The 15,118-nt window shown below is 29.4% G+C and overlaps 1 long non-coding RNA gene across 1 annotated transcript; it reads left to right on the forward strand.

The window, feature by feature from the left end:
• Nucleotides 1-9,719: 9,719 nt before the first annotated feature.
• LOC147910122 (uncharacterized) lies at nucleotides 9,720-10,608 on the forward strand. The gene is made up of 2 exons (XR_015544515.1): nucleotides 9,720-10,438; nucleotides 10,534-10,608. It is a non-coding gene; the product is annotated as an uncharacterized LOC147910122 (long non-coding RNA).
• The last annotated feature ends 4,510 nt before the right edge of the window (nucleotides 10,609-15,118 follow it).

A 15,118-nucleotide genomic window follows, 5' to 3' on the forward strand; every position in this document is an offset into this window, starting at 1 on the left:
GAAAGCATACTTATTTCGAATATAACCCAGTAGTTATACAAGAATGTTTGAATTTTTTGACGCCAGAGACGGTGAATATCATGAATTTCGGCGATGATTTAGATTTAGGTACAACATGTTTCAAAACTTATTGCTCAATTACCGCATTACCAAAGGAGCGGATCGAATATTGGAAATCCATCGAGCCATTGCTTGATTTTAATTTATCATTATTCAATGCATTTCTTGTCGACAATATCTCTTTAATACCAGTATTAGCAGAAACTTCGAAATATCTTGTAAAAGTATACGATGATGATATTTTGAAGATTTGGTATCTCCCGAAGTTTTATTGGCCGATGTGTCATATAAACCTTCATATTATTTGTTCTCTGAAAATTGGTACACCAAAAGAGTAAGTAATAATCTAGACATATAACAATACTTATATATATAGAATATATATATATATATATATATATATATATATATATATATAGAATCAACAAACAATTGTGGTAATATCACTGTAATGTATAAGTATTGGATATTAAAGTGGCCCTACTATACGTACGTTCACAAGTACGAATCTCTATATAAATATATTAATTTTAAAGACTTCCAAGGCTTTGTAAAGTCCTTCAACAATTTTCTGTCCATCCAGTACCTTGTGCAAGACAACATAACGAAAGGCCATACGATTGATATTATACAATCCTTCATCACACGAATTAATTGTAGAGTCGCAAGTATACCCACACGCAAATCTAATTATTACAAATTGAAAAATATTAACCATGTGTCGACTCTATAGTAACACATTATTATCAAGTCGATGTTTCTACCATTGAAACATCGGTGTTAATCGAGTTGATGCTCGTAAATATTTAATAACATTGTTTTATACATTTAAATACATGGATATTTAATTTATATTTATTTATTTTTAAAAGTAATGAAATGTGCATTTTTGATTATTGTGATTGATTTTATTTGCATATCACAATTATCTGTTAAATAATAATCTTTTAGATGATAATGAAAGAACCGTTAATGAATCAGCTACGAACTGAAGGGCTTATTTATATTTCGTGTGATCGTAGAGATATTAATAAAATATTAGGATATTCTATTACTGTTTATATTCAGGCATATAAATACACGTTTGAATACGTTGATCGTCTGATCGAGGACTTTCTAATTTCGTTTAAAATGATGTTAATGCAGTTCTCAGAAAGCAAATTAGATTATGTCAAAGAAGAGCTGAGAATTTTAAAGCAACATGACGATGCAGAGATTTAAAAAAACGAAGTTAACAAAAACTGGAGTGAGATTACGAAGCAGCAATACATATTTAATAGATATGAAAGGGAAGCGCTTGCAATAGAGAACATAAATATGAATAAACTGATAACATTTTTTGAAAGGTACACGCGGATAAAACGTCACCTCAAAAAATTGAGCGTATGTGTGGAAGGAATTCCGAATGAAATTATATTAAGTAAGCAGATAACTTTTCTGTTCAAACTTTGATCTAGATATTTCTTTTTGTATTTATGACATCAGTCTTACCTTCCATTTTTTCTTGTCAGATTAAATTAAAATTGTTAAGATAATTAAAATTTCAAAAATTTATTGTTATAGATGCAGAGTCTCATAAAAAAGATATGCACTCTTTTTCGGACTATGTAATCGATAATTTGCAGCACAACATATTGAAATATTATACCTAACGTAGATGATTACAAAAAGTTACGTAGTATGTAAATATACTGTGTGAATCAGAATCGTTGAATCAACTTTTTACCCTATGAGAAAATTATCGACTTTATATCTAATTGGATTATAACGTGTGTGCGATAATTTTTTTATAGGGTGAACTGATTCAATGACTCTGATTCATCCTGTATAATTCAGAGGAGATTAATCCTGTCATTGTTAAAGCGCTTAATAAATAATACTTAATCAATATTAATACAATTATGATGAAATTGTGAATATTACCGTTTCAAACTTCTTATCATTTTAATTTGTCATGTTAATTATATTCGATTTCATAATATTATTATATTGTCCATTTTATTACATTTTACATTTATCCCGTGTAGAAATTGAATGTGACTGACTAGCCAGAGTTAGTAAAGTTGCGTTATACATTATCACTATTTAGTTTTTCTAAGTAGTGCGACGTGCTAGTAGTGTAACGCTCACTTTTTTAGTGGCTATGTATAAAAAATCAATGATTAAAGCTAAGAAAGGTTGTAAAGTGATGACATCAGAAAAAACTTTCTAAATATTATCTAGCATTTATCTAGCTATAACTAGATACAAAATAAGATAAGTTATTTTTTTTCGTAAGTACATCCTGAAAGTTTTAGGACAAATTTTTATTAAGAATTTTTTACTTATTAATTTTTTTATTATATTGCTTACCTTATCCTTCACGATTATTTGTTGCTTACCGCTCATTGGTAAATTTTCTTCCTTCGGATCCTCAGGAAGATGAATCTCACAATCTATCCACTGCGCCACTTTGAATTACTGATATGTCTTTTTTATTGTCGACATATGCTGTAAGTGAATATATTTTTTTAGGTTATAATTTTGACATCAAACAGTTATTAATATACACAAATAATTGTTTATTTATAATTCTAATTTAATTACGTGTTTAATTGTAATTAATGAAAAAGTAAGGTTACATTCGTTTCCTACTATCTAGACGCATAATATTATTTAATATTGAGTAATATTTTAGGCATATTCTTTGAATATTAAATAACATTTTAAAAATGTTTTACTAAAATTATAAAATAGTAAATTATATTCTCGAAATATTTTAATGAATGATTATTTGTCCATTCCTGATATTATATAATTATGAATTATATAATTATTAAAAGTAACATTATTTAATGTTAGTGTAATATATTATAAATCTTAAAAAGTATTGTATCAACGTTTATTTTGGAAAACTACTATTAGCAGACAATGTTTTTAAAAATATTTCTAAAAGTATTTAAAAAAACATTTTTAAAAAATTTTAAAAACGTTAAAAATAATGGATTAAATCATTTTTTTGATTAAAAAAATGTTTATTTTAACATTTGAAAAAACATTTTTTTAACATTTAAAAAACATTTATTTAATGTTTGAAGAAATATTTCTTTTAACATTAAAAAAATTTTTTAATGTCAAAATTATTTGAACAAAATTAGAAAAAATAACAATGTAGAATTTTTAAAATTTATTTTTTTTTATCGACAGTGCCTAAACATTAGACAACTAATTTTATTAATTAATTCTAATTATATTTTTATCTTTTTTACTTATCGATCGGTTTGAACTGGGATCTTAAGATTATGAGTCTTGTATTTTATCCGTCACGCCACTTATAATATGCACACAATTCTTATTGTCTATATATGTGATACACTTAACGCAATTATATTGTGTTAACTTCTCTTCCATAATTATTTTATTATCCCGATCTGTTTTTTATTAATTCAACTTTATAAAATAACATTTTTTTTATATTTATAATAAAAGTCAGATAAATATTAAATAAATTTGTTTCGATCATATTTTAAATAAAAAAAACAAATATTTATTAAACATCATATAAACTTTTAAAAAAGATTTAATAGATATTAAATAAATGTTTTCTTAAACCATTATTATATTTTAAACAAATAATTAATGTGAAATAAAAACATTTACTGAATGTTAAATAAACATGAAATAAATAATATATTTTTTATTATCACATTTTAAATGAATAAATAATATAAAATAAACATTTTATAAACGTTAAATAAACATTTAAAAAATATTTCTTTAAATAAACATGAAATAAATAATAATATTTCTTATTACCACATTTTAAATGAATAAATAATGTAAAATAAACATTTTATAAACGTTAAACGAATATTTAAAAAAATATTTCTTTAAACTATTATTTCAAATAAATAATTAATGTAAAATAAACATTTAATTAATATTAAATAAATGTTTAATGTTTTTTCAAACTATTATTTCAAATAAAAAATAAATTCAAAATAAACATCAAATAAACGTTAAATAAACAGGTATTTTGTCCTCTTTTAAAGCTGTACTTTTTATTTTTGGTATGTGATGTCATGATGTCTATCTTCAGAAAAAAAATTAAAAAAGCATCATGTGCTCGTTGAAAAAAACGTAAATATTAATTTTAAATATTTTGAGAATGATAAAGAGAATAGCTACTAAAAATGCAACGAATAGTATATTCGGTGTCCATTATAATCGAATACTCGATAAAATTACGTGCTGAATAATTGAATATTCGGTAAATATTAGACAATATTTTAACAAAAATGCGGATGTGTGATCCGAATCGCATCTTCGTGCATGTGTATATGTATGACAGATTAGTCAGCTTAGTATATGTATATACATATATATATACATATATATATATATATATGTGTGTATATATATATATATGTGTATATATATATATATATATATATATATATATATATATATATATATATATATATACAGGGTGTCCCATTTTAATTGCCCACCCCAAATATTTCGAAAACTACACATCCTAGAAGAAAAAATTTTAGACAAAAGTTGTAGGGTTTCGAGGGGGGCATCCAACAGTGACCTTGACCATGACCGTTACCATGGCCGTCAAGGTCGTTTCAAGGTCAAGTCAAAATTTTCAAATGGAACGCCCCTTTTTTCACCGCAATTGAAAAGAGGAAGAAATTTTACGTCCGAATATGACCTTGACCGTGACCTCAATGTCAAGATCATGTCAAGATGAAATCCAAATATCTTGAAAACTATGTGCTCTTGCAAAAATGTTCGACACCAAAGTTGTGAGGTTCGGCGGGGGTTACTTAATGACCATGATCATGACCTTCAAGGTCATTTCAAGGAATTAGAAAGAGAAGGAAATTTTACGGGTCTGAATTTTGTGTGATCATAAAAGCAAACTCCCAATGAAGAAAACTAGTTATAAAGGACCATTTTATGAAAATTAACTCTTACTCTGTAGCCCTTTGTTTCGGCACCTTAAATCTGTAAACCATGGCCTTTTAGATCCTGTGCCTTTTTTAAACGGTAAAAATGCTTTGAAAAATCTGCAGAAATTCATGAAGCTTCTTAAAACCCTCAACTACAAATCCCAATTAAATATTTCGGGAAAAATAATTTTTTTATACATTTCTTACTTGAAGAAAGTGGAAAAACCTATGGAAAAATCACTTGCTCTTGCACTTGCGGCAGGGTCTTGTAGACCCTGGGTTACAGGTTAAGGGTTAAAGATTTACCTTCGACATTAGTGTTAACCGACGTGTACGGCGTGGAGGTCCGAATGGATTTCACACGTCATTGGCCCTGAAAAGGGCCGATATTAGTCAGCAGTTGTTGGACCATGTAAATAACTGAATGCCAACAAAGGCCAGATGTAATTAAGCATCCAGCCAGTTTCCTTTGTTCACTTGAATAACTGAAAGATTCTTATTTTTCATGCGGAAGGCAGATTGTCATTTGTTTTAGTAGTACCTGAAAAGTTGTCAATTTCTATTTATGTAACCCATGTTTCGTTTTAGTTTCTTTTATTCACTTGAATAACTGGAAGATTCTTAATTTTCATGCGGAAGGCAGATTATCATTTAATCTAGTTATACTCAATGTTTATTTCATAAAGTAAGAAATTTTGATGTCTCGAGCAATAACAAGATCTTTGGATTTCTGTTGTTTGTAGTAGTTTAACCCGCCTCACAACTTTGGTGTCGAACATTTTTGTTAGAGCACATTTTCAAGATGTTTGGATTTCATCTTGACATGATCTTGACATTGAAGTCACGGTCAAGGTCATATTCGGATGTAAAATTTCTTCCTCTTTCCAATTGCGGTGTGAAAAAAGGGGCGTTCCATTTGAAAATTTTGACTTGACCTTGAAATGACCTTGACGGCCATGGTAACGGTCACGGTCAAGGTCACTGTTGGATGCCCCCCTCGAAATCCTACAACTTTTGTCTAAAACTTTTTCTTCTAGGATGTGTAGTTTTCGAAATATTTGGGGTGGGCAATTAAAATGGGACACCCTGTATACTACATGGGCTGAAAAGTCCCGGGATTTTTCAATAGGTGGTGCCACTAGAAAATGAATATGATTCATTTCGAGAGATTCATTTGTCACTAGTTTATGTATGAAGTTTCATAACATTTCGTTCATTCGTTTACAAGCTACAGTCGTTTAAGTGGCGTTACTTTCACCTTCGTAAAAAAAATGGAAAAACAGGAATATCGCATCATGATCAAACATTGTTTTTTGATGGGAAAAACTTCTGAACAATCATTGAAATGGTTGCAGAAATGTTATCCCACATCTGCTCCTTCGAGAACAATAGTTTATCGGTGGTTTAGTGAATTTAAAATGGGTCGTACAAACACCGAAGACGTACCTCGCTCTGGAAGGCCAAAAGAGGCTACGAATGCGGAAAGCGCAAAGCAAGTGCATCGAATCGTTTTGAGTGATCGTAAAGTGAAGTTGCGCGAGTTAACTGAGGTCGTGGGCATCTCAAAAGAACGGGCGGGATACATTTTGCACGATGTTTTGGAGATGAAAAAGCTATTGGCACGATGAGTGCTGCGTTTGCTGACCATCGACCAAAAACAGCAGCGCGTTGATGATTCAACGATCGGTTTGGCGTTGTTGCAGCGTAATCGAGCGATCTTTTTTCGACATTTTGTGACGATGGATGAAACGTGGGTCCACTACCATACGCCTGAGTCCAATAGGCAGTCTGCAGAGTGGCTGAAAAGCCACGAAAGCCGACCAAAGCGGCCAAAAGACCAACGCTCGGCCGGGAAGGTTATGGTCTCCGTTTTTTGGGATGCGCATGGCATAATCTTCATCGATTACCTGCAGAAGGGAAGAACAATTACGGGAGAGTATTATGCAGCGTTATTGGACAAACTGAACAACGAAATAAAGAAAAAAACGGCCCCATATGGCGAAGAAAAAAGTTCTGTACCATCACGATAACGCACCGTCACACACGTCCTTGAAAGCGGTGGTCAAATTGGACCAATTACAATTCGAATTGGTTGCTCACCCACCGTATTCTCCAGACTTGGCCCCCAGCAACTATTATCTGTTCCCAAACCTCAAGCGGTGGCTCCAGGGAAAGAGATTCACATCGAATGAGGAAGTCATCGCGGAAACTGAGGCGTACTTCGAAGGCTTGGACGTTTCGTACTACAGAAAGGGCATCGAAATGTTAGAAAATCCCTATACCAAGTGTATCGCCCTCGAAGACAACTATGTTGAGGAATAAATATAACTTTGCACAAAAAACGCTTGTTTTCATTAAAAATCCCACTTTTCAGTCCATGTAGTATATATGACTTAAACCGCGCGATATAAAATATCTATTTCTAAAAAATTATTATTTTCATTACTTTTGTGAAGAGTGCGTAATGGCTTCTAAAATAAGAAGAAATCTCTTGGAAAATCTTTCTCGGAATTTTTCATATAAATTTTTCAGAATTTTTATGTAAAAATTTAGATTTTTTTCAGAATTTCTGATTAATTTTATAACTTTTTAAAATTTATAATTTTAGAAAATCTATTCTAGAATTCTTCAGATATGTAAATTTTTATTTATCTGAAATTTCATTTATCTTACTAAAATTTCTATAATATCTGATGAAATCCTTATGAAATCTGAAAAAATTTTAAGTATTTTTTCAGAATTGATAAAATAAGAAATCTTGGAACATTTCATAATTCACATTGGAAAATTCTGAAAAATTCTAAGGAAAGACGTAGAGATTTCTGCATTTCTAAGTGTTCCAATTTGCATACAAATTTTTCACGATCATCTATTTAAACATGTTTTAGCGAGTATGGATCGAATCACAGAATAGTAGAATTTTACGATTAAAACTATTCGGTATTCAATCAAAGAGTAAACTAATATTTGATGTTCAGCTGAATAGTAAAAATGTTGAAGACAGAATACTAAATAGTTATTAAAGTATTCGTTGCAACTTTAATTCGTACTCGAACGTTTCTGGAAGTTTTTTCCATATTGCATATCTCGCTCTATTGATGTAAAATGTAAATTCGTTCAATTGCATCATGCACTACGTCAACCACGTGCGACCACGTGTTTGTGTTTATTTATATGGCTGACGTGACTCCGTCCACGTGTACGAGTTATTTATTATATCAATTTTTCAAAATTTCTACCCCAAGCTTTTGTCATATATATGTCATATAATTTTTTTTTAATGCACAAAACATGTGCATTGTAAAAATCTATTGGAAAAAAATTAATGAGGAACATAACAATAGATTTGTTTCTAGAAATCATTCATATACCTAACGATTGATGCAAGTTCGAATTTGGATAAGATTAATTTACAATAAATATATTTTAAGATTTCTTTTTTCTAAGATTATTTATCTCCTTCCAGCAAACGAGAATGGATTAAAATGGATTGAAATTTTTTTTTATTCAATTGGATTCAATTGGATTCAATTAGATTCAATTAAATGCAATTGAAAAATTGCATTTCCTGTTTAAAATTTTGAATTGAGTAGTATTCACAATGCACAGAAAAAGCTAATATTATTTTTAGATTGGTAGGTATAGAGATATGCTCCATGCAATTTCTATAAATAAATAAAAATGCATTCATTTTAACATTCGTGAATCAATATTTTCTGAAAATCTGAATTCATTTCAATTTATTTCAATCCATTCTCGTTTGCTGGGAAGGAAACAAAGGATTTTAATTGATTCAATTTCTTATGCATTACGTGTTATGCGTTATGCAAGAGTCTGTGCTCCTCGTTTTATACTGAGGGCCAGTTAATTCATCTTTTAGTAAATTTTACTTGTGACGTAAATCTGGTAATCCGTTCATGTGATTGGGTAATCTTACCTAACAGGTAAAATGCGTTATTCCAAATAGCACTAATTAGTTATTTCAATGATGCATTCTCTATTCCGTAGCCCTTTTCCGCACCGTGTGATTTCACCCTTACTGATTATTGATTCGTTACGCGATTACATCTCATGGGATTCCACTCTTAAACCGTAAGAAATGAACGAATCACAATCGATTATTTTTGTCGCATTTGGCCATAATTGATTAGTTTAAAACACATATGTTCACTTATATAATATCCTTGATATTATATCCGTAATATTTCTGAAATATTATTAAAATACTATTTATATAATTATATAAAATATTATTTATTATATATAAAATATTATTTATAAATACAATATTTATAAATATTAATTATTTTCAATTTAGTGCAATTTTGAATCCATCCAGTAACAAAAAATTCTTATCAGTCTATGCTGCATCTTGCACTAAAAAAATGTTTCGGCGCGATTTTAAGTACATATCCAGTCTATAACTGTGCGCCAAAATCAATAAATTTTCAATAAATTTAAACGTATACTTATACTAAACAGATGTACTCAATCAGCAGACAATATTTTTTAAATATTTTTTAAACATATATTTCTCATTAATTTTACATTTTTCACGATTCATTAATTTACGATTTTTCAAAATTCATGTATTTAACCATGTTCATGTTGTTTTCATCTGATGAAATTTTTTAAAATTATTATATAATTTTTTAGAATTTTTATTTAAATTTCAGAAATTTTCCGAATTTTTGTGTAATTTTACATCTGCTCACATACAAGGTGCGTCCCAAAATTTTCCAAACTTTTTCAATAGGGATAGGTCGGGTGGCGCCATCCGTGTGTTCGATTGCGCGTTTGAAAGGTACATCCCTAGCTGACTTCCAGTAAAAATTTCATGACATTTGGTTCAGTGGAAACGAAGTTATGGCGTCTCAAGTGTCAGTATGTTGTATACATCGGTACGAGAATGAACTTCGAACAAAGAGCCAATATTAAGTTTTGTTTTAAACTTGGTAAAACATTTACCGAAACCCATAATTTGATGAAACAAGTTTATGGTGATAATTGTGTAGCCCGTGCCAGTGTTTATGAGTGGTATACGCGATTCAAGAACGGTCGTGAGGACATAAATGACGACGCACATACAGGTCGCCCAAAATCGACAATTAACGAAAATTCCATCGAAGTTTTTATGATTCCAAGGGTATTGTGCACAAAGAATTCGTTCCAGCAGGCCAAACAGTTAATGCTGTATTCTATGTAAGCGTTTTGAAGCGTTTGGTGCACCGCATTCGTCGTATTCGGCCAGAATATCGCGAAGGAGGAAGTTGGCGCTTGTTACACGATAATGCGCCATCTCACCGTTCGACACTTGTCACTGATTTTTTGACTAAAAATCACATTTTAACAATCAACCATTCCCCGTATTCGCCTGATATGGCACCTTGTGACTTCTACCTATTCGGCAAAATGCATTTGTCCATGAAAGGAAAGCGGTATGTGGACGTAGAAGACATCCAAAGAGCTTGTACCACTATTCTGAAGGACGTGCCTTTGAACGACATAAAACACTCATTTGAAATGCTTTTAGATCGTGCCAAACGTTGTATTGAGTCCGACGGGGACTACTTTGAATAAACAATTTGAATTTGAAAAAAAAAGTAAACCGTTGTTGTTTTATTTCAAAAGTTGGGAAAATTTTGGGACGCACCTTGTATATTTAAAATATATAACGAATTTCTAAAAATATTACATATAAGAGAGATAAAATGTGATAGGTAATAAAATATATATTATGAGGTAACAAAGTGTATGAAAAATTTTGTTCGTTAAGGTTGGCAATGATTTTAAATGTGATTAAAAAATTGAGATTTATTCCTTAACGAATGTCTTATTTTACGAATGTCAAAAATTCGAGGAAGAAAACGTAATAGCAAAAGAAGCAGGTGAATTATTTCTCAAGAAACTTTATTGAGAGAATTTCCTCCGTAAGCAAGAAATATTTTGGGACATTTCAGCAACATTTTAGGAATATTATAACGTTTATTGCTAAAATGTTCTAAAGTGTCCCTTACTTATTATATACTGAGATATTGTTTAGACGTAGATGTCTTCATGCTGCGAATGTCACATATGACTGTAAACAATATGTGATTTGCTTTCTACTTCTTAAGTCTGAATATTATATTTTCTAGAAATTTCAAAGCCCTTTTCATCCTGTAAATTTGAGTTGTTTCTTGAGTTTTTTATCCTGTAAAATTGAGTTTGAAAAAGATAACGATTATAATTTTACTTTCATCTTACAAATATCATTATAGAATTAGATTAGTATTCATAAGTCTAGTAAAAGTTTTAAATAAATATTATACCAATCTAGATTAGGATGATAAAAAAGAAAAAATGAATATTGATATGTGCAATGTATAATAAAATGCATTGTCGATAATTTATGAAATTTATTATTATTATTAAAAGAATCTCCATTTTTTGTATATAACATGTAATACTGCTTTTTGCATGTATAAACATGTAATACTGCTTTTTGTGCATATTTTTAGGAACTACTGAAGAAGCTAGATGATATGTTTAATACGAGACAATGGGATAAGTTTTAACCTAACGATGATATACCAAAGAGGTAAAAATAGAATTTTTAAATGAAATAATAAGAGTCATCTCATTTTTGTTAGTTTTAATATTCTCATTTTTACACAGATTGCAGATACTGGCAGAACAATATATCAGACCGTATCGTTTTTTTCATCTATTTTGAAACACATAGACGTGATTATTACATTTTACACTATTTAACTGAGTACTCTCAGATAATCGTTAATAAATGAGTAATAACTTCAGATACCTACACTAATATTGTTTTCGCATTTGCAATTGTAAAAATATCGTTATTTATTTGTATTTTTAGTTTATCTTTTCTACTAAGTAAGAATAACAAACAGCATAATAATGTACATATTAAGTCGATTATTTATGAAAGTTTTATATAACTTCTATATACTTTTATTGTTTTTGTCGAGTACGATTTTAATGAAATACCCAGTTTGTTATTATACACTCATCATAGTACAGAGTTTTGTGATGTGTTCATTTTTTTAGATTATTTCACAGTACAGAGTTCTGTGATGTGTTCATTTTTTTTAGATTGTGTTATGTAACTATATATAAAAAATTCTCTTCACTAATGTAATTATTCTCATACTTATTTATCGATGAATTTTTATATTGAAATTAATATTTTATAAATTTTTTCTAATATATTTTTCTATATTTTTTAGAGATGTATCACTGGATATTATAAACGTATATGACGAAGTAAATTCTATCTAAAATACGGTAACAAAGAAATATTTTTTTTTTTTCGTATTAATTGTTTTCTAACAAAAACAATTGGATAGTTGTAATATAGAAAATCGTTTCATCCTTATTGTTCGCCAATTATAAACAAAGACGAAATGATTAACTGTATCTATTCACTGTGTTTCTTGCTGGAAAATGCTCATTGTGTTTTATTTATAAAAATATGAATTTACTTTATAATTAAAATTTTTTATATAAATGTACTTATACCGACAAACCATTTCTTATACAAGGAATGAAATGATAATCTTAGAAGATTCGAATTGGTATGCAGTTATTATTGTTTAATATAATAACACACCATTTTCCTTTATATAAAATATGGGTGCAAAAACGAGTGAAAAATTTGTGTGGCTCAAGAAGAATTATCATTCTGAATTATCTATGACTATTAATACATTTCATTCAGTGAAAGATATTCAATTTCTTCCATGTGATTGGAGGTAATAAATATAATATCCACATGATTGGAAGATATCATATCTGCGAAAAATTTAGCATTATCTATAAATGTATATTATTTAAATTAAAAAATTATTTAAAGACAGTATAGCCGAAAATTATTTTGAATTTCATTAAAATTCTTTTTCTATTTCTTAATTATTCACCTTTAGTATTTATAAATACATATATGGATTTCCATGAAAGTACACTACTTTGGATTTATAAACACGTGTTTATGTATCTCCTAATAAAAACTGCATAAGTGATGTTGAATATTATTATACTTACTAAAATAAACGAATTAATCAAAATGAATCCCGTATGAATTTAGCACATTTATTATCTGTTATAAAAATAAACAATATTTCTGTTGGTAATCTTTTTTATGATGGTGCGTGGCAAAAACTCATAAAGAGCATGTATTGAAAACATAATGATAGATCTATGGGAGATGCAACACAGAAAGCACACGTTTTCTTAATCTTTAAATTTTATTAGATTAACTGAACATATTATAGTCTTTATTTAAACTGAAACAAATTGAGAAAACAAATATTAAATTTTTAATCAATTAATATATTTATTGTTATTATAGCACCAAAAAAAAATGCTATCTCCTAGAAAAGATTCAAAACTTGGAGTAATATGTCTATTAAGAATACAAACTCAATAAACGAGATTGCATTGAAATGAAATAAAATGGATTCAGATTTTCAGAAATATTGATTCACGAATGTTTAAATGAATGCTTTCCAATCCTGAATGCATTTTTATTTATTTATATCTCTATGCTTTTCAATCTAAAAATAATATTAGCTTCTTTTATGCACTCACACACAACACGTACTGTGAATTCTGTTCAATTCAAAATTTTGAATAGGAAATGCAGCTTTTCAATCCAATTGGATCTAATTGAATTCAATTGAATTCAATTAAATTCAAAAAAGTATTCATTATTTAAAATACACATTCGGAAAAAAATTTCAATCCATTTTAATCCATTCTCGTTTGCTGGAAAATATTATCTAGATTTATGTCCACATTAAAACTGCCCAGCAAACGAGAATAAAATGGATTGAAATTTTTTTCTATCCAAATGCGTATTTTAAATAGCGAATACTTTTTTTGGATTTAATTGGATTCAATTGGATTCAATCAGATACAATTTAATGCAATTGGATTGAAAAACTGTATTTCCTAATCAAAATTCAGAATTGAACAGTATTCACAATGCACAAAAAAAACGAATATTATTTTTAGATTGAAAGACATACAGATATGCTTCATGCAATTCCTATAAATGAATAAAAATATAACTACTCTCTGCTTCGCGGGTTTTCTCCATGTCTTGGTCCATTCTTGATGTGCCAACGTTTCGAGTATCAGGCTGCTCCTCGTCCTGATGAAGTGGACTGCAAGGCCCACGAAACATTGGCACATCAAGAATGGACCAAGACATAAAGAAAACCCGCGAAGCACAGAGTAGTTATATAGAAAGCACCCATGGAAGCATCAAGAAGATTGTCGAATAAAAATATATTTAGGAAAATGTAAAGCATTCATTTTAACATTCGTGAATCAATATTTCTGAAAATCTGAATACATTTCATTTCATTCTCGTTTGCTGGGCAGCTTTCTCAATCTAATGAGTTTGAAAAACAAGTAGTTTCAAATAGTAAAAATTTTGTTTTATCTATTCCTTCCTTGTTATCAATTTTTGATCAAAAATGTGTTTAGCATGATATACTATTTATCATATTACTGTACATAACTGTATATATCAATATACAATGTGTGTTCACGTTGCTTGTACCTGAATGTACATTTACCTCATTTAGTATTAAAAAATTTGAGGAATTTCAAATAACATGACCTAGAATTACATCAACTACGTAAAAATTAATAATTTATTTGTATATATACCAGGTGTATGCATAAGTTTTTTCCGGTTTTTTGGTAAAAAAAAAACACGTAATTTTCAAGGGAAATTAATTTTTTTTTATTCAAAATATTGGCCATCGGCTTCTACACATTTCGCCCATCTTTCAGGTAATTTATAAATATCATGCCAGAAAAACTGCTTGTCTTTTGCGGCAAACCATTCGTCGAGTCATTTTCCAACTTCCTCGAAATTGCTGAAGTGCTGCTCTGCGAGCGCGTGCCCCATTGATGCGAAGAGGTGATAGTCAGATGGCGCCAGGTCTGGGGAGTACGGCGGGTGCGGAAGGATGTCCCATCCAAGGTGTCTTTCACTGGTTTTGCTGTGTGAGACGGCGCATTGTCGTGTAACAAAATCACTTTGCCATGTCTTCTGGCCCATTTCGGTCGTCTTTCGATTAATGCGTGGTTTAAATTAA

This window comes from Acromyrmex echinatior, chromosome 3, assembly GCF_024713525.1.
Source record: "Acromyrmex echinatior isolate Ae372 chromosome 3, ASM2471352v2, whole genome shotgun sequence".
Classification (NCBI taxonomy): Eukaryota; Metazoa; Arthropoda; class Insecta; order Hymenoptera; family Formicidae; genus Acromyrmex; species Acromyrmex echinatior.